General features: G+C 44.9%; 1 protein-coding gene across 1 annotated transcript in view; it reads left to right on the top strand.

The window, feature by feature from the left end:
- The window catches only part of LOC124799122 (semaphorin-1A), a gene marked incomplete at its 5' end in the record, with an annotated part of 341,830 nt that overhangs the window by 138,216 nt on the left and 182,173 nt on the right, over window positions 1–21,441 (top strand). The window lies entirely within an intron of this gene.

Genomic DNA, 21,441 nt, shown 5'->3' with positions numbered 1-21,441 from the left:
TCTGAACAAATTGTAAATAGCCTTTCGCTCCCTGTATTTTACCCCTGCCACCTTTAGAATTTGAAAGAGAGTATTCCAGTCAACATTGTCAAAAGCTTTCTCTAAGTCTACAAATGCTAGAAACGTAGGTTTGCCTTTCCTTAATCTTTCTTCTAAGATAAGTCGTAAGGTCAGTATTGCCTCACGTGTTCCAACATTTCTACGGAATCCAAACTGATCTTCCCCGAGGTTAGCTTCTACTAGTTTTTCCATTCGTCTGTAAAGAATTCGTGTTAGTATTTTGCAGCTGTGACTTATTAAGCTGACAGTTCGGTAATTTTCACATCTGTCAACACCTGCTTTCTTTGGGATTGGAATTATCATATTCTTCTTGAAGTCTGAGGGTATTTCGCCTGTTTCATACAGCTTGCTCACCAGATGGTAGAGTTTTGTCAGGACTGGCTCTCCCAAGGCCATCAGTAGTTCCAATGGAATATTGTCTACTCCGGGGGCCTTGTTTCGACTCAGGTGTTTCAGTGCTCTGTCAAACTCTTCACGCAGTATCATATCTCCCATTTCATCTTTATCTGCATCCTCTTCCATTTCCATAATATTGTCCTCAAGTACATCGCCCTTGTATAGACCCTCCATATACTCCTTCCACCTTTCTGCTTTCCCTTCTTTGCTTAGAACTGGGTTTCCATCTGAGCTCTTGATATTCATACAAGTCGTTCTCTTATCTCCAAAGGTCTCTTTAATTTTCCTGTAGGCGGTATCTATCTTACCCCTAGTGAGATAGGCCTCTACATCCTTACATTTGTCCTCTAGCCATCCCTGCTTAGCCATTTTGCACTTCTTGTCGATCTCATTTTTGAGACGTTTGTATTCCTTTTTGCCTGTTTCACTTACTGCATTTTTATATTTTCTCCTTTCATCAATTAAATTCAATATTTCTTCTGTTACCCAAGGATTTCTACTAGCCCTCGTCTTTTTACCTACTTGATCCTCTGCTGCCTTCACTACTTCATCCCTCAAAGCTACCCATTCTTCTTCTACTGTATTTATTTCCCCCATTCCTGTCAATTGCTCCCTTATGATCTCTGTACCACCTCTGGTTCTTTTAGTTTATCCAGGTCCCATCTCCTTAAATTCCCACCTTTTTGCAGTTTCTTCAGTTTTAATCTACAGGTCATAACCAATAGATTGTGGTCAGAGTCCACATCTGCCCCTGGAAATGTCTTACAATTTAAAACCTGGTTCCTAAATCTCTGTCTTACCATTATATAATCTATCTGATACCTTTTAGTATCTCCAGGGTTCTTCCATGTATACAACCTTCTTTCATGATTCTTAAACCAAGTGTTAGTTATGATTATGTTGTGCTCTGTGCAAAATTCGACCAGGCGGCTTCCTCTTTCATTTCTGTCCCCCAATCCATATTCAGCTACTATGTTTCCTTCTCTCCCTTTTCCTACACTTGAATTCCAGTCACCCATGACTATTAAATTTTCGTCTCCCTTCACAATCTGAATAATTTCTTTTATTTCATCATACATTTCTTCAATTTCTTCGTAATCTGCAGAGCTAGTTGGCATATAAACTTGTACTACTGTAGTAGGCGTGGGCTTCGTATCTATCTTGGCCACAATAATGCGTTCACTATGCTGTTTGTAGTAGCTTACCCGCATTCCTATTTTCCTATTCATTATTAAACCTACTCCTGCATTACCCCTATTGGATTTTGTGTTTATAACCCTGTAGTCACCTGACCAGAAGTCTTGTTCCTCCTGCCACCGAACTTCACTAATTCCCACTATATCTAACTTCAACCTATCCATTTCCCTTTTTAAATTTTCTAACCTACCTGCCCGATTAAGGGATCTGACATTCCACGCTCCGATCCGTAGAACGCCAGTTTTCTTTCTCCTGATAACGACATCCTCTTGAGTAGTCCCCGCCCGGAGATCCGAATGAGGGACTATTTTACCTCCGGAATATTTTACCCAAGAGGACGCCATCATCATGTAATCATACAGTAAAGCTACATGCCCTCGGGAAAAATTACGGCTGTAGTTTCCCCATGCTTTCAGCCGTTCGCAGTACCAGCACAGCAAGGCTGTTTTGGTTATTGTTCCAAGGCCAGATCAGTCAATCATCCAGACTGTTGCCCTTGCAACTACTGAAAAGGCTGCTACCCCTCTTCAGGAACCACACGTTTGTCTGGCCTCTCAGCAGATACCCCTCCGTTGTGGTTGCACCTACGGTACGGCTATCTGTATCGCTGAGGCACGCAAGCCTCCCCACCAACGGCAAGGTCCATGGTTCATGGGGGGGTGGATGAGTAGGAAAATACAAACCCGTAATGTTCGGAGACAGTACAATTAGTACCCTTCTGGACACAGTCATTAAGTTTAAACATCTGGGCGTAACGTCGTAAAGCGATATTAAATGGAACGAGCATGTGAGGATTGTGGTAGGGAAGTCAAATGGTCGACTTTTGTTTATTGGGAGAATTTTGGGGAAGTGTGGTTCATATGTAAAGGCGACGGCATGCAGGACCTAGTGCGACCTATTCTTAACTACTGATGGAGTGTCTGAGATCTGCACAATATCGGATTAAAGGAAGAAATCGAAGCAATTCAGAGGCGGGCTGTTACATTTGTTGCCAGTAGGTTCGAATAACACACAAATGTTACGCAGATGCTTCGGAAACTCAAATGAGAATCCCTGGAGGAAAGACTATTGAGAAAATTTAATCTACATTTGAAGCTGACTGCAGAATGATTCTACTGCCACAAATATACATTTCGCGTAAGGACCAAAAGAGATAAGGTACGAGAAATTAAGGCTTGTCCAGACGCACAAAGTCGTTTTTCCATAGTACTATTTGCGAATGGAATACGAAAGTAAATGGCTAGTAATAGTAATAGTAATAGTAGTAGTAGTAGTAGTAGTAGTACAAGTACAGGGTACACTCCGCCACGCGCCGTACGCTGGCTTGCGGAGTATGTATGTCGATATAGAGTTGTCACGCGTTAATGCGAGTATTTGAAGAAGAATGTAATTATTGGTAGCTTAGATAATGGGACTTGTGAAAATAGTGAAAACAGTAATATATATACATTGAGCGTGTCCATGAAGAAGGTTTCCGTTTTTACCTGAGGGACGTGGTTGTGCAGATGTAAGGGCTGGAAAGTTTCACCCGCTAGAAATTTCTAGAACATTCCAGAAAGTTAGAGATTAATGTTCGGGAATAGTCTGGAACATTCGAGAAGATTCCAGAACACGCTCAAATGTTGTGGAATGTTCTGGAACATTGTGGACAATTCGAAGCGTTTTTGGTATGTTCTGTAATTCGCCACTGGTGGCGCTATCCTTTGGTAGGGGTATGTAAAGCAAGATCCGTCGTGAGTTCGAACGTCAGTTTCTTATCGGTGACGAAGGGAGGAACCGAAAAGTAGTGCAGTTAGTGAATAAAAACAAATTGTGAAGTGTGAGTAGTCAAAGTGACACAGTGGCAGAGTATAAACCGAAAATAAAATGTGTAAAGTGTACTTCGTGTACTTGTTAATAAAAAGTAGATTTTATTTATATTTTAGACAATGCCCAAGCGCAAAAGAGGATGATGTCTTACCATTTGTGAAGCAAAATGGAGAAAACAAAAGACCAGCGAAAAAACGAAACAGACGAAGATCGCGAAGCAAGTTTAAGTTCCCAACGAACGACAATCAAACAATTTCATATCAACTCCCTTGAGCGAAGCCGGGTACTCCAGCTAGTCATAGAATAATCGGTCTTTCTTTCTATTTAGACTCAATACGCTACATTTGTTTATGTTGAGGGTCACCTGCCAATCCCTGACAGAAACATCGATCTTCTCTCAGTAGCGTTCTCACCGCCATGCGAAATCGGCCAAACCGGACTCAGAAGCGCGGTGTGCTGCAGTGAAGCGTCAGATCGTGCCGAGGGGCGGGAATGAACCGCCGTGCGCAGCATGAGGACGGCGCGATATGAGCCGCATCTCGGGAAGCAGCCGGTGGCCCGCGCCGATTCGCCCCGCCACCAGCCAAACGCCCATCGCCCTTCCCATTAGGCCGGGATAAGGGCCGCCAGCCGGATAGCAGGTGATTGGGAGCAGGGCTTCCGGCACAACCCCACCGCCGACGCTCCTTCACAAATAAACAGCTCACGTCTTCCCCAGATGAGCTTCGCCCCCGAGTTGTACCTTCCATTTATACATTTATTGCACTCGCCTGATCTCTTTGTGTATCTCAAGGGATGTCTATGTCGCTCCGTCAAAATACAGAGACTGGCCAAAGCTGCAAGGGTTTAATATATAAATAGGTGACAAAAGTCATGGGACAGCAATAAGCACATATACAGATGATGGTAGTATCGCGTACACAAGCTGTAACAGTTCCTTGGCGGGACAGTCATTTATACTCAGGTGCTTCGTGTGAAAATTTTCTGACAATTATGGCCGCACGACGGCAAGTAACAGACTTTGAACGCAGGATGGTAGTTGGAGCTAGACGCATGGGACATTCCATTTGGTAAAACGGTAGGGAAGTCAATATTCCGAGATCCACAGTGTAAAGAGTGTGCCAAGAATACTAAATTTCATGCTTTATCTCTCACCACAGACAAGGAATTGGCCAATGGCCTTCACTAAACGACCGAGAGCAGCGGTGTTTGCGTAGTCAGTGCTAACAGACAAGCAACACTGCGTGAAATAACCGCCGAAATCAATGTGGTATGCACGACGAACGTATCCGTTAGGACAGCGCGTTGAAATGTGGCGTTAATGGACTATGGCAGCAGACGACGGACTCGAGTGCCATTGCTAATAGCATGACCTCGCCTGCAGCGCCTGTCCTGGGCTCGTGAACGTATCAGTTGGACTCTAAACGTCTGGAAAATCGTGACCTGGTCAGATGAATCCCGATTTTTGATGGTAACAGCTGATTGTAGGTTTGGAGTGTGGGGCAGATCTCACGAAGCCATGCACCCAAGTTGTCAACAAGGCACTGTACAAGCTGGTGGTGACACCTCAGTGGTGTGGGCTGTGTTTACATAAAAGGATTGGGTCTTCTGGTCCAAGTGAAGCGATCATTGACTAGAAATAGCTATGTTCGGCTGTTGGAAACCATTTTCAGCCATTCATCGATGGAATTTTTATGGACGACAATGCGCCATGTCAGGGGACCACAGTTGTTCGCGATTGGTTTGAAGAACATTCTGGATAGTTGGAGCGAATGAATTGGCCACTCATATCGACCGTCTTTAATCCCATCGAACATTTATGGCACATAATCGAGAGGTCAGTTTGTGCAGAAAATCTTGAATCGGCAACACTTTCGTAATCATGGGCGCATATACAGGCAGCATGGCTCAATATTTCTGCAGGGGCATCCAACGAATTATTGAGTCCATGCCACGTTGAGTTTCTGCACTACGCCGGACGAAAGGAGGTTCGACACGGTTTTAGGAGGCATCCTATGAATTTTGTCATCTTAGTGTGCAGATCCGCCGAAACCTGCCCTAGATGCGATAGAATACAAAATAAATGAGACCGATGAAGCAAATTGTGTGTTCTTACCAAGTACTTTGAATCATACATCTAGATCTAAATGACTGCTCTGCTGTTCATACTTGTGTGCTTGGTCCACGGTTCTTTGAATAGCTTTCAGGCGATGTCTCGACCCTCCCACCCTCGGACAGCACGAGGGAAAAATGAACATCCAAGCAATTCCTTGTGAGCTCTGATTTCTCTTAATTTATTACGATGGTTATTCCGCCCCCCCCCCCTCTTCTACGCGGAAATCAACAAAATATCCTCCCAAATTTAGTCACTTAATCTTCTCTGAAAGATCTCGCAGTACGACAACAGCTTTTCCTTTATAAGGATTGCCAACCCAACTACCCTATCCGCTACACACTCACAGCTATTTCGCCTTGATAGAAAACGGGCTTTGAACTCTTTAGATGTCCGCCATTCATCCCATCTCGTAACAATCCAAGCCGGCCGTAGGTGGCCGAGCTATTCTAGGCGCTACAGTCTGGAAGCGCGCGACCGCTACGGTCGCAGGTTCGAATCCTGCCTCGGGCATGGATGTTTGTGATGTCCTTAGGTTCGCTAGGTTTAAGTAGTTCTAAGTTCTAGGGGACTGATGACCTCAGCAGTTGAGTCCCATAGTGCTCAGAGCCATTTTTGAACAATCCGACACAGCCCAGCAATACTCCACAAAAGGACGGACAAGCCTACTATAGGCAACCTGATTCCTAATTTTGTTACTCCTCATAAGTGTTCTGCCAATAAAACGCAGCATTTGGTTAACCTTCCCCAAAACACTTTCTTTGTGATGGTTCCAATTTAAGTTGCTAATATCTTTTATCCCCACGTATTTAGACATATTTACTACAACCTTGAAATTTGTATGATTCATCGTGTAACTGAAATTTAATGCATACTTTTTGGTGCACAAGTGGAGGACCTCACCCTTTTTATTCTTTTGGACCAGTACCCCTGTTTCTCATCATACAGATATCTTGTCTAAATTATTTTCAAAATTCGTTAGGATTTTCTAATGATTTTGCTACATAGTGAACGACAGGCTCATCCGGCAACAATCTAAGAGGGCTGCTCCGATTGTCTCCTAAATCGTTTATTCGGGTTTGGCACAGCAGAAATCCTACAGCACTTCCTTGTAGAATACAAGATATTACTTTTGTTTTACTCGAACGTGAGATCCCCTGCTGATAGCACTTATTATTTCGTGAGAACAAATAGCTAATTGTCCTTTAGAAGCACGATATTTTCTGAATACGTTTTCTTGGAGATATTTGTAGTGATCACTTTCAAAATAGGACCAGTTTCCACATCTGAGAGGTCAGCGCACCAGTCTGCCATGTGAAGGAACTGGATTCGATTCCTGGTACAGCCAAGAAATTTGAAACCCTTTCCTCCGTCCCCAGTGGACACGTCGTCGGTTTAAAGACACAAATGAAACCTGAGATCGCTGGGCATGGCAACTTAAATCCTCGATGGTCAGGGCTACGCTCACCAAGAACCAACAGCGGAAATACAAAATAAGGATCATCCCTTTGGGTTAAGCGGATGTTTACCGCCCCACTTCAGTTGTAGCATGTGAGCCATCAGGACCGTGGAGGAGTGGCTTATAGACAGACAAACTTCACGCACGTTTCTGGCAGCAGAACATTACCTTGGTGCCAGTCATCCGATGGAATGTGCCAATACAGAGAGTTTGCCTTGCACTTTCAATTGCTTAAATTTTGCATGGAATCTGAAGCACTTCAGATACAAATTCTTGTTTATATGTTAAGTTTATTTGTTACACTATGTTTATAAGACTAAGCATCTGTCGATTCAACTATATGTCATCGCACAAAAAATGTGTGTGAAATCTTATGGGACTTAACTGCTAAGGTCATCAGTCCCTAAGCTTACACACTACTTAACCTAAATTAACCTAAGGACAAACACACACACACCCATGCCCGAGGGAGGACTCGAACCTCCGCCGGGACCAGCCGCACAGTCCATGACTACAACGCCTAAGACCGCTCGGCCAATCCCGCGCGGCTGTCATCGCACATTCATACATTTGTCCACTATTAAATAACTTTTTAGTCCAACCTCCGCGTAGCTACGTGTGACGTACTTTATAGCTTTGTTATCATATAGCAAATAACCAAACTAAATATTGCACTCATCAAGCAGTTTAATGTCCAGAAAGTAAGTGCAATGTAGCAAAAGCCTACGCCTGCGAAGGACATCCTGTAAGATCTCAAACAGCCCACCCTCCTCCAGAAGAGGAGGTAATGAAACGTTGAAGAAAAGAAAAAGTCTCTCCGTGTCTGGCGTGGATGGATCGAAAGTGGTGGTCGGGTGTCATGATCCACCAAAAGTACAGTTTCACTATGACAGTTCTCACGCTTTCAGATATCAATTTTCAGATACTTGAGCTAACTTCCAGAGAATAAATCACACTGATAACCAAGGGTATGTAAAATGGTTTTCAAATGATGATGATTTGAAATGTCTTGGATGTAAACAGATTATGACTTATATTATGACAGATTAGATATTTCACAATTTCTATTATTATTATTATCATCGTTATGAAAATGTTGCTCGTCTGTGGCAGATTAAGATGGGGTGGGGGGGGGGGGGGGGAGAGGGAAGGTTGACGACAAGTTGTAATTGGCTGATGATGATGATAGAGGAAGCAGTAACAAAGTGTGACCCTTCCCAGAACCGAACCCTGGATCCGCGCCTGCTCCTCGCTGGTCAAACAACAGAGTGACGGAGTAAGCGTACCTTCCTCACCTGTAGCTGATTAATATTTCACTACTGTTACGCCTGGTGTTGGTTATCTATGGTCTTGATGTTTTTAGTATTCCGTACCTATCTCGGTAAAAATAGAACCCCCATAGGGTGAGTTAGTTGCCCGTCTCTCTCTCTGTCTGTCCGACTGTTAAAAACCCTTTTTCTCAGGATCGAGTAGATGTATCAAGTTCACATACTAATGTCTACAGTTCTATGACGCTGTACAAAAATGAAACTTCTAAGATAATGCCATTAAAAGATACAGCCATTTATGTCACATGTTTTGATAGCCGCAGACTCCCTATAGGATACCTCCCGTTGACCTGGAGTCGTGAAATTTGGCGAGAAGCAAGGTTTCACAGTACAAGTAATGAAAAAAGAAAACAGAAAATGGTTAATTTGTAACTATATCACACTAAAAACATATTTCTTTTGTCGTTTGTTATTTGACTTCAAACTTGAAACATTCTCGAAAATCGGGATCGAAATCTTGCCATTATCAACATCAGTTAGAGTCAAAAATCGTCGAGATTCCCGTAGTGGATGAACCGTCTATATGCGTAACTGAGTTTGTACGGAACCCTACGAGCGCAAGTCCTTCCCACACCTGTCCAATTTCTTGTGCTGACTTTCTGCGTACGCTCTCAGCTGATGCCTGGCGGGGACAGCTACGATCAACAAGAATGTAAGTTATCATGCACGGCGATCTCACGTTTCACCTATTGTTTGAAAAATGACGCGCTGCTTACCTGTCGATATATCAGCGATTGTTGAGGACGTTACCGGGTCGTATTCCCGAAAGCTACGCTCAAGTTTCAAAGGTGAAGACATAAGCGGAGGGCGTAAAATGGAGGTGGTAGCAACACGCTGGGAACGCGACGTACTGTAAATTCTGACTGCCGCTGGAGAATAACCCGTGATGACGGCAGCACAGCACTGTGCGTCTGCGCTCCACCTTCCCTTCCCTTCCAGGAACGCGTCGCGCTTAGCTGACTAATGAGCGCCGCGCTGTGACGTGGCCCGTGGCGCGGCCGCCTTAATGCCGTTTCCGTCGGCCGCGCCGCCAAATGAATGGGACTTAATTATCGGAGACCGGCGCCAGAGCTGAGTGCTTCATCCCGCGACGAGTGTCCTCCAGGTAAACTTCTTTCTGCGGCGGCGGACAAAAGTCTACGGTGACGCGCGCCGCTCTCGAGTGTGTGATCTCCCTCGGAACGAGTCGACTTTTGCGACGACACAGAAGGGGAGGAGGAAGAGAAACTCCTTTTTAAAAGCGGGATGCTCAAGCCCCCGTTTAATGTTCAGAAGCGTTATTTATTTTATTGGTGCGCCCGGCGCGGCGTTCTCTCTCGAAAGAATGAAGCCCTTCTGAGGAGCGCTTGCTCCGATTGTCAAAGCGCCACTAGAATTAAAAGCATTTACCGCGGAAGCGCCAGAAAAGTACACCCTCCCTCCCCCCCCCCCCCTACCCGGCCCTCGTACCCCAGCGCTCTGTTTAGGGCCACAAAGAAAGGTTTCTTTCTTAGAACCACAAAATTCGCTAACGGCTCTTCAAATAGAGGTATGATTTAATCTACATTTCTTGCCTCTCCTGCTCGCTGAGTGTTAGATAATGCCTCTGGCTGCGTCACAGTAATGGAGGAACGTGCATTTTCGCTCATCAAATCAGTGACTGCTGCATAACCGTTCTCTTCTTATCTGATCAAACGGCTCTCTCTTCTGTTCCACTAGGACAAGTCATACAATAAGAATTCCATTGTTAACATCTCTCTGAATGTGCACTGACATGCAGTCTCCATATATCCATACAAATGGACTGTGGGTCCTGGGTCTTTACCGGCATGTACAGTGTTCAAATAAATTACGGGAATGCAACCGGATGACGACTTCGGCAACTACCTAAAACACACACAGACACACTGTAAAGGCTAGCGCTATCACAAAATGTGTACAAATATGATCGCCGTCAGAAGTTATCGATAGTGAAATTAATAACCAACACGTGAGGTAGCATTAACTCTGTCCCTCTGCTGCCGGCCGGAGTGGCCGAGCGGTTCGAGGCGTTTCAGTCTGGAACCGCGCGACCGCTACGGTCGCAGGTTCGAATCCTGCCTCGGGCATGGATATGTGTGCTGTCCTTACGTTAGTTAGGTTTAAGTAGTTCTAAGTTCTAGGGGACTGATGACCACAGTTGTTAAGTCCCATAGTGCTCAGAGTCACTTGAACCATTTATCGACGAAGGCCAAGTGGGTAGCACACTGGACTCGCATTCGGGAGGGTGATGGTTGAAAAGAGCGTCCGGCCATCCAGATTTAGATTTTCCGTAATTTACCTACATCACTCTAGGTAAATGCCTAGATGGTTCCTTTGAAAGAGCCCGGCCGATTTCCTTCCCTAATCTTGAAACATTCGAGATTGTGTCCGTCTCTAATGACCTCGATGTTGACGGCAGGTTAAACCCCAATGTCCTCCTGCGCTAACGAACTATCGAGTTGCATAAAACTCCGTTTTTCACGAACACTACTTCGCTCATATTTAAGCTTATGGACTCAAAAGAGAGAGTGCAACACGATCTGTTTATTACATTTTTTTCATACCCTCCTCGCTTCCTTCCTCCTTTTAGCGGATTAGCTCGCCAGAAGCGAGACAACACTTGCGTTTGAATTTGCGCTCGCGCGGGTGAACTGCAAGCACTGGTACAATTTCCTGTGCCCGCCGCGAAGCTTACCGACGCTGAAAATTAATCGAATATCCCGCGGCGGCGGCGGCGAGCGACGCAGTTCCGGCAGGCAACAGCGCCGGCTTGAGCGTGGTCGCGTCGCGCCCCCGGCATAAAGAGCTCATCGCGGCGTTTTAGATTCGTTTAAGGCAAACAGTCGCACCGAGTGGCGCGCGCCGCCGGCAGCCGGCAGCCGGCGGGTGGTCGGCGGTTGCGGTGGCGCACGCGGGGTGGCGGCGCGCCGCTGTAGGAGATTGCGCTGGCAAATCTCATCTTCCTGTCTGAAAAGAGGCGGCGGCCGCGCGGGCCCGGGCGCCGACACATTTAGCCGTAGCCCGCCGGTTTATTTCGACCGGAACTCGGCGAGTAGCTCCTCCCGACTCGCGCGCCCTGTTTCTGCTTCTCTCCTTTCGCCGTTATTTACTGTCGGGTTATTTCATTTCTTTCGCCGCGGTGAGATTGCCCGGCCGGACGCGGCGGCTCGTAAACAGAGGGAAGCCGGGGGAGGACGGCGACGCCGCAGCGGGGAGGGAAGGTATTGGCTGGCTGGGGGCTGCCGGCCTCCCGTGGCCTGCGCCGCCCCTCCACAGAGCCAGGCCACACGCGGACAGATTCTGGGATTTGTGGAGAGGTCGCGGCGGCCAGGGAGCGAGAGAAAAGTGTGCCTCCCTGTGTCAATAAAGTAAACTCGCTACGTGCTCCACAGGTCGAAGAGGCCCCTCAGTGCCCCATATAACGGCGCATCCAACTGTAACAAAGGGGACCAGTCGTTACCTCTGACTCCGCCGCAACCCGCCGTCCTATTGGCATCAACTCTCAACAGTGTCGTACTCAGTGTCATTAGGAACGAGCACTTGCGCTCGGAACTTTTCAAGTCTCTCATAACAGGTGTCTTTCCTAATGTTATTTCCTCCTCCTCTTCCTCCTCCTCCTTCTTCTCCTCCTATTCTTCTTCTTCTTCTTCTTCTTCTTCTTCGTCTTCTTCCCAGAGATTGTCTCGCGCCCCAGGCGTGGATCAAGAACTCGGTTTTGGAGATGTCATAATTCAATACAATCTCTTCTCTCCCCCCCCCCCCCAACCTCCCACCCCCCACCACCACCACCACCACCACCACCACCACCACCACCACATATAGCCTCCGTCACCATCACTGTGTACATGCCCCATATGCTTCTCACTACAATAACAACACCAAAAGTTTGTAAGATACTAATTATTTGTTTACATCAGTGAGTACATCATTTTAACATAACTTCTAAGACATTCTACATCTACATCCTTTATTGTATGATTATATGATAGCGGAACGAACACTGGCAGCAGTTACTTCTGTAAAATATCTCGGGGTATGCGTGCGGAACGATTTGAACTGGAATGATCATATAAAAATAACTGTTGGTAAGGCGGGTACCAGGTTGAGATTCATTGGGAGAGTCCTCAGAAAATGTAGTCCATCAACAAAAGAGGTGGCTTACAAAACACTCGTTCTACCTATACTTGAGTGTTGCTCATCAGTGTGGGATCCGTACCAGATCGGATTGACGGAGGAGATAGAGAAGATCCAAAGAAGAGCGGCGCGTTTTGTCACAGGGTTATTTGGTAAGCGTGATAGTGTTACGGAGATGTTTAGCAAACTCAAGTGGCAGACTCTGCAAGAGAGGCGCTATGCATCGCGGTGTAGCTTGCTGTCCAGGAACGAGAGGGTACGTTTCTGGATGAGGTATCGAATATATTGCTTCCCCCTACTTATACCTCCCGAGGAGATCACGAATGTAAAATTAGAGAGATTCGAGCGCGCACGGAGGCTTTCCGGCAGTCGTTCTTCCCGCGAACCATACGCGACTGGAACAGGAAAGGGAGGTAATGACAGTGGCACGTAAAGTGCCCTCCGCCACACACCTTTGGGTGTCTTTCGGAGTATAAATGTAGATGTAGATGTACATCTACATGGATACTCTGCAAATCACATTTAAGTGCCTGCTTCAATGAACTACAGTATTTGCAAAGTATTCCTCCGAAAATTTGAGAAGTACATGTGTCACGCAGCTGGTTAAAGAGCAATAATACTAAGAAACGCTCATTCCCATCTTTACACAGGGTAATTCAGCTGGGTTGTATGCAACCTGAGACGCTTTCAAATACCCCGAGCAAGATTTTCATGTTCTCTCCATCACTAACCGCAAACTACTAGCCCTCAGTAAAAATGAACAGGACCTTCTTGTAGGAAATTTAACGTAATTAAATTTTATACTGGTATACGTTTTCACTAGAGGCTGCAGTTTTCGAATCATTCAAGAAAAACATATAAAAGTGACCTTGAAACACGTTTTCCTTGTGTAACTCGAATTTCGCGGTTATTGGGCCTAATCTGCATATCTTGACGGTCTCGAAACTCCTGGAAGAAAGAGATACATTGATTGCAGCATCACAATAGAAGCTAAGGCGTAAACACGTATTTGTAACAGTACCATCAGCAGTATGTTCCACATATCTATTATGCTGCCAAAATAAATTATGCTAGCAGTTTGGTAGGAAAGTCGAATCATGCGTATGTAAAAATCTCAGTAGCGCATGTTGTCGTAGAGAGCTTTACGGGACGCTATTTCCACTACAGTCATCTACTTTGTTTCCACTGTTTGGGAAACACGAACTCATCTACATCTACATCAAAATATATACTCCGCTAGCCACCAGGCGGTGAGTGGCGGAGGGCACAATTCGCGCCAAAGTCATAATTCCCCCCCCCCTCCCCCCTCTGTTCCACTCGCGGATCTCACGAGGGAAAAACGACTGTCTGAACGCCTCAGTACGAGCTCTTATTTCCCTTATCTTTGAAAGATGATCATTACGCGATTTGAAAGTTGGTGGTAATAATATATGCTCTACATCCTCGGTGAATATTGGATTTCGGAATTTAGTGAGCAGCCCCTTCTGTTTAGCGCGTCGTCTATCTGCAAGTGCGTCCCACTTCAAACTTTCTATGAGATTTGTAACGCACTCGCTATGGCTAAATGTACCAGTCACGAATCTTGCCGCTCTTCTTTGGACATTCTCAATTTCTTGAATCAGACCCATCTGGTAAGGGTTCCATACAGACGAACAATACTCTAAGACTGGTCGAACTGAGGTATTGTAAGCTATTTCCTTTGTTGAAGGACTGCATCGCTTCAGGATTCTACCAATAAACCGCAATCCAGAGTTCGCCTTACCCGTTACTAGTGTAATCTGATCATTCCATTTGAGATCATTTCGAATAGTCACACCCAGATACTTGACTGATGTTACCGCTTCCAAAGACAGGTCATTTATTTTGTGCTCATACATTAATGGGGATTTTCGCCTTGTTATACGCAGTAGGTTACACTTACTAATATTGAGAGATAACTGCCAGTCATTACACCACGCATTTTCTTTCTGCAAATCCTCATTGATTTGTTCACAACTTTCGTATGATACTACTTTCCTGTAGACTACAGCATCATCGGCAAACAGTCTAAGGCCGCTGTCAATACCATCAACCATATCGTTTATGTAAATCGTAAAAAGCAGAGGACCTATTACGCTGCCCTGGGGCACACCTGAAGTTACACCGAGATATCAGTCTGACTGAACGGTTTCAGCAACTTTTGCAGCTCGTGTGTCACAAACTGCGCCAGTAATTTGCATTCTGTTTCACAAAAATCTACTGGCAAAGCAATTTTCAGCTAACAGAATATTCTGATTTCCCATACAGTTATTCACACGTAGTAGATCAGAAATCAGAAGTCGTCCTGGTGACGCTGCAAGGACGCGCCGGCAGCTACAGAAAAACGTCTCCGCGTCTGCTCGACTTCCCGCCATTAGCGCCGGGTTGATGGCCGCCGCTGACCGTAACAGACCGCCCGCGGGGATGCGCCATTACGTGGCGTCCGCCCACTCCAGGCGTCGCAGCAGAAGGCCGCTGTACTCAAGGCGATGTCATTCGTAGACCTGTAAGCGCACGCCTAGACCTACGCTCAGTAATACGTTTGCACACCATGCAAATTCCGGCATGGACGTGAACCAGTAGATCAGACACCTCTTCTTTTGCACGTAGTTCCTTTCCTGCCAATTTTTATCTCCTACTATCCCCCACCCCTTACACAACGCGTTTCAGCGCCTCATAGTCAGATATATCAGTTTATGTCTTCGGGTCTTAGCCATATCACACACATCGCCTGGGTGACACATAACGCAGTCCCTGCAAACAATAAAAAAAGGTGTGCCACAGGGCTCCATAATTGGGCCCTTCTTGTTTGTAGTGTATGTTAATGATATGCCACAGTATTTATCCTGTAAAACAGTCCTCTATGCGGACAATACAACTTTTATCAATTCAGGACAGACTCTTGAATCTGTACGAGAAAAAATAATATAATATTTAAAAAATCGGTTCATTGGTTTAGTGCAAACTCCCTATACATAAATGAAACAAAAACTGAGGAAATATTCTTTAATTTGAAGGTATCAAACAAAGAAAATAAGTCTGTTAAACTGTTATGAATGATGATTGACCAGAAACTTAGCTGGGATAAACGTATCACATACGTCTGTTCTAAACTTACACGTGCTATGTTCCTACTTTATAAGCTTAGGTATAATGTCAGCCAAAACTTACTACTGCATTCATATTTTGCTTATATCCACCCCCATCTTTCATATGGTATTCTGCTCTGGTGAAATTCTCCCAATTCAGTATCAATTTTTAGATGGCAAAAAAAAGCTCTTCGATGTATCTGCTAGGGATACATGCAGGGAACATTTCAAAAAACTTAACATGACAGTTCCTTGTTTGTACAACTATTATTGCGTATTGCACGTAAAAGAAAACATAGCTCAATATCCCCTTAGGTCATCTGTCCACACCCATAATACAAGACGAAGCCACACAATTGATGTGCCATACTCTAGATTCTCCAAGATACATAATAGTTATAAATATGTAGGCTTCGAACTGTTTAATATGCTCCCTAAAATTGTACAAACAGTATCTAAAAATAAATTTAAGGCGACATTGGGTCAATGGCTCAAAGGTAAAGCATTTTACTCAGTTGATGAATATAAAGCTTGTAATATGGCAGATTTGCTATTTTAACATAGAGAAAGGTACCTCTGCCTGTAGTAGGATCTAAATTTGGAAAAACAATTCCAACATATAGGCATAGACCTGTTTCGAGTGCTCTATATTTGTATCAATATCTTAGGATAATGACATAATGTTAACAACATGTATATGATAATGACACAGTGTCATCAACATTAATACTCCCCGCTTAATATAAATCTGTATAATGTTTTCTTTTTTATTGTGGAATTAACACTATATAAAATTCCAAATGTTTGCTATTGTACTACACTAACATTCATATGATTTATATATACGCTGTTATGAGAATATAACCATCTTTATACTGTAATTGAACTTATTGACGAAGCCCATTGTATAAGAAAATACTGAACGGCTAATAAAGATTCTTATTCTTATTCCTACCGTTTCGTGATTTTAAGTAGCACAATACATAATTTATATTTTTGCTTCGTATCTTTTTTAGTCAATCAGGCGCTCACTTTGGCAAAATATATCCTCAATGCTGAGTCATTTCCACTTGTCACCGACGATGGACGAGATTGAATCAAAGAAAGCGTCTTATGACACTCTCTTGTTTCATAACTGTCTGGTAGACCGGACGTACTCGCATTTATAGCTCACTGAAGCAATAAACGTAACATGTTCTTACAGATGCATTGCCTACATCATTAACAAACTAATCTTTAAAACATTTAATCTGAAAATAGAAGCAACAGCCAGCTCCTCAGCAAGAGAAACACGGAAGGAGTTATCTTAGATCTGGTGTCTGTCCGACTTATAATATTTATATTGTGGTGTTTCGGGAAGAAGCACTAAAAGTGCTAAATGTAAGCGTCTAAAATACTAATTTAGTTTCTCTCTGGTCTATCTGCCCCTCTGTTGTGTGACCAATAATTTCTTCGATTTCTACTATAATCAGCTGTGTCGCTGATACTTTGCGATTATATCTACTCTTTTGGGAATAGAAATCTAAACGCTTATGCCAAAAGTTTCTCTTGCGCGAAAGAGCGTAACATACGTCCCACGAAAAACCTAATAATAATCAATATGGACATTTTAACCCTTACCTCTGTTTTGGCTATGAACTGAACTTGTTGAGGTCCGTGATTATTGAAAACTGTTTCACCAAATCATTGCCATAATTTATACATAATTCATTTAGTATCAGTTACCGAGTTTCGAACCAGATTTGCGATTGTATACGGAATTCGTTTCCAGATATAACTAAACACGTAGTTCCTAACGGAACAAAATCGACAAATGTAATTTCGGGAGTACCACAAAGGAATCGCTACAGAGCTGCTACTGTTTATAACTTATATTAATGATCGACTGTGAACAACTTACCATCTAACGTGGAGACCACTAGATAGAAGAAGTGAAGAAATTGTGCTACTTTGCAAAGAAAACAACGAACGGCTTATGGAGTACATGAAAAGCAGACTAGAATAGCCAAAGAGGGAATTTATGCCCAAGTTAAGTCTACTAGCATCAAACATCGGCCTTAATTTTAGAAAGAAATTTCTGGGGACTTTCATTTTGAGCAGAGGAGTGTATGAAAGTAAATCGTGGACAGTGGAAAAACTGAAAAAGGGGAAAATCTAAGCGTTTGACATGTGGTGCTACAGAAGAATGCTCAACATTAAGTGAACTGATAAGACAAGGAACGAGGAGGATTTCTGCAGAATCGGCGAAGGGAGAAACTTGCGGAAAATACAGACAAGAACTAGGGACAGGCTGATAGGATGATAGGACATTTGTTTAGACACCGGCGTACTAGAGAGGGCTGTAGAGGGTTATAACTGTAGGGGAAGACGGATATATTGGAATACATACAACAAATGTTTGAGGACGTTGGATTTAAGCGCTACTCTGAGACGAAGAGCTTGGCATACGAGAGGAATTCTTGGCAGGCCGCATCAGATCAGACAAAAGACGGAGGACAAAAAAAAAAGGAGATAGATTGAACGACGTTCGTAGCCCCGTGAGGCCTTTCTCGGACGATGTTATTGTCTGTGGGGAGGATGTAACGCCAGAAGATTTTATCGAAATGCAGAAAGACCGGCAGAGGATCGGCGTTTCGTGCAGGGATTTGCAGTTTATGTTGAACGTAAATAAAGTAGTGCACAGAAATAGGCCGGGAGACTCACTAATCTCCTGTTATACCTCCAGGTTCTGGAAGACCGGGGCTGTACGGAGAGGTCATGTCGTTCAGAAATGCAAGAGCGAGACAGAAGTATGATAACATGGCAGACTTGTGTATGCTGTGGTAAGTGCATTGCAACATCTGGAAAAACTTGTATAAATGACTGTGTAACTGCAAAGATGTACGGAACAACCTGTTCAAAGTTGCTTGTGCAGAACAAAGCAGCTTTCAAGAGAGTGCGGGGAGACGAACGCCCTACAGTTCAATCATGTGTCGGGAAATATCTTTTTGACCTACCTGCTGCCTTGGGATTAAAGAAGCTCGGCCTATCACAATGAGCGATGACAAGTGGCGCCAAATAGAAAGGCTTGTACCGCGACATGACATAACGGGTGAACATTAATAAAACCAATAAACGACATGGAGATATTCCTGGCTGGAAATTGAGGAAAAAAGGTCCCATTAAAACCACATCCGGGAATGGACAGCGTGCATACAACGACAACAATTTGTTCCGGAACACAGTGCGGAGGTATATTGCGTCCACAACACAACAGTTGTTCAATGTGGCCTCCATGGGATTATATGTGGTAGGGATAGTAGCGGTTGTCATGCAGTATACTGATAATCGTACTTTGGCTTACACCATGTTGGCGGCACACTTGCCTGTATCTTGTAGTAGAGTTCGTCTCAATATTCTGTAAAACCCGGTCTTCCAAATGTGTTGTCCTCACAGTCCGCCGACTCTCTGCACGTTGTCTGTCTGCAAGGACTCATGATCACACAAACGCCCAAAAAGCGCTTGAAATGTTGTGTGCTGTGGTTGGTGTATGTGAGGATACTTGTTTTATTATGGTGGTGCGACCGAGTCCATCTGTTTGGCCGTACACAAACACTATAGCGACGTGTTAGAGTACGGTGCATCAATCAACAATCTGCAAACATACAAGGAACACACGGCACATGGTCAGAGGAACTGTCATTCGTCAGAGCCATCTATCGTGGCAACAATTCATTCCCGCATACATGTCCATAGGACCTGCTTTCCTCTATTTCCAATCAGGAACGCGTCTATGCAGTTTGTAGGTTTTGTTACTGGAGGAGGAGGAGATTAGTGTTTAACGTCCTGGTGACAACAAGTTCATTAGAGACAGATCACAAGCTCTGTTTAGGGAAGGATGGGGAAGGAAATCGGCCGTGCCCTATTAAAGGAATCGTCCCGGCCCCTGCCTGAAGCGATAGGGGAAAATCACGGAAAACCCAAATCAGGATGGTCGGACGCGGGTTTGAACCGTCGTCCTCCCGAATTAGCGCTAAGTATGTCATGTGCGGCCCAAACATACTCGTATTTTTCCTCGTAAGGTCGGACGCCCCTGCCTTGGGGTAGCCTACTAAAGCCGGTCGGATAACTTCAAAGTCGATTTTTTCGAGAATTTTTGAGAATCGCCTTGGTTGATTGATATTTGAGATCAAAGCCCGGCCGCGGTGGCCGTGCGGTTCTAGGCGCTGCAGTCCGGAACCGCGGGACTGCTTCGGTCGCAGGGTCGAATCCTGCCTCGGGCAGGGATGTGTGTGATGTCCTTAGGTTAGTTAGATTTAAGTAGTTCTAAGTTCTAGGGGACCGATGACCTCAGATGTTAAGTCCCATAGTGCTCAGAGCCATTTGAACCATTTTTTTTAGATCAAAGTTCACATATTATAAATACAACAAATTCCATTGCCGGGTAGTCTCCTTGTTAGACCAATTAGCTTCCCACTCAGTTTTCTGTTTTACAGTCATAGGGGATGCCATGTCTCGCGTAACTTGAGAAATGGGGTAGGCCTCTCCTGCTTACTCCTGGTTGCAGCAGACTGCACTGTCCCACCAGGCAGACGCTGCAGCCGCGGTTTCATATCGGCACCGCACGCACACGCAGCGACATTCCGGCAGCGTGCGTGTTGCCGCGGAGACCACGGCCGAGGAAAGCGCGCGCGGTCTAGCTGTCCGGCGCCGACGCGCATTCCTAGGCCCGCGCATTCCCGGGCCGGCGGTATTCGCGCGCGCTTCTGTCGCCACCGGACACTGGTCGATACGCCTAATATATTCGCCAACAAACTGGCGGCCAGTGGGGTCCCGCGCTGCCCCTGCAGCTGCCGCTGTCCGTTCGCCACAGGTGCGTGGACGAGGACCCGCTGCATACGCAGGGCACGCAAGAACCACCCTCAGAGACCCAGCCACGCGTGTGTCCACGTCGTAGTTGACAGACAAGTAACACGCTTGCATGAAAATGAAATCCCGACCATAGAAAGGGCAGGTAAGTGCCAGAACTGTCGCACAATCAACTTAACGGCTCATGCGTCCAAGTCGTTGACAAGCAGAAAGGAATTAAAAAAAAAAAAAATGAGGAAATATTAGATCACGATTGGTTTAGCTGTAGGAAAAGTGAAGGTATCGGGGAGGCAGTTCTGACGTTCCACTTGATAATGGAAACAAGACTTAAGAAAAATATCGAATCGTTCATAGGATTTATCGATGCAGAAGAAGCATTCGACAATACAAAATGCTGCAAGATATGCGAAATTCTGAGAAAAATGAGAGCGAGCTATAGGGAAAGAAGGGTAATATACAAATATACAAGAAGAAAGCAGAGACAATAAGATAGGAAGACAAAGAATGAAGTGCGCAGATTAAAAATAGTGTGAGGCATGGACGCCAGATTCCGCCCCAACTGTTCAGTCTGTACATACAAGAAGTAATGATGGAAACGAAGAGTGGGATTGAAATTCATGGTGAAACGGTATCAGTGACAAGATTCTCTGATCACATTGCTATCCTCAGTGAAGGGGAAGAAGAAATGTACTGGTGTAAGCCCTCGCCAGCGCGCCATTCAGCAAAGAGGTTGCAAGAAGATCGATAATATGCACTGAATCAAGTGTGCCTATTAGGGTAGAGGCCGAAGACAGACTCGCAAGCAACTTGCCGCCAACGTTCTCTCGACCGCCAGTATTCAGATCGCCGCCGCGGGCCGGGGAACCAAGTCAGCTGTAGTTTCAGTAACAGAGTCAGTTCCAGTGGCAGATAGAGTCAGTTGCAGTGTAGCAGTCTCAGTTACTTAGCTCAGCCTCAGTCACTATTCTAGTTGACGTCTGTCAGTACATT

This window comes from Schistocerca piceifrons, chromosome 5 (genome assembly GCF_021461385.2).
Source record: "Schistocerca piceifrons isolate TAMUIC-IGC-003096 chromosome 5, iqSchPice1.1, whole genome shotgun sequence".
NCBI classification, from domain to species: domain Eukaryota; kingdom Metazoa; phylum Arthropoda; class Insecta; order Orthoptera; family Acrididae; genus Schistocerca; species Schistocerca piceifrons.
Note: the sequence above shows the minus strand (reverse complement) of the source record. Positions and strands in the feature narration are given on the sequence as shown.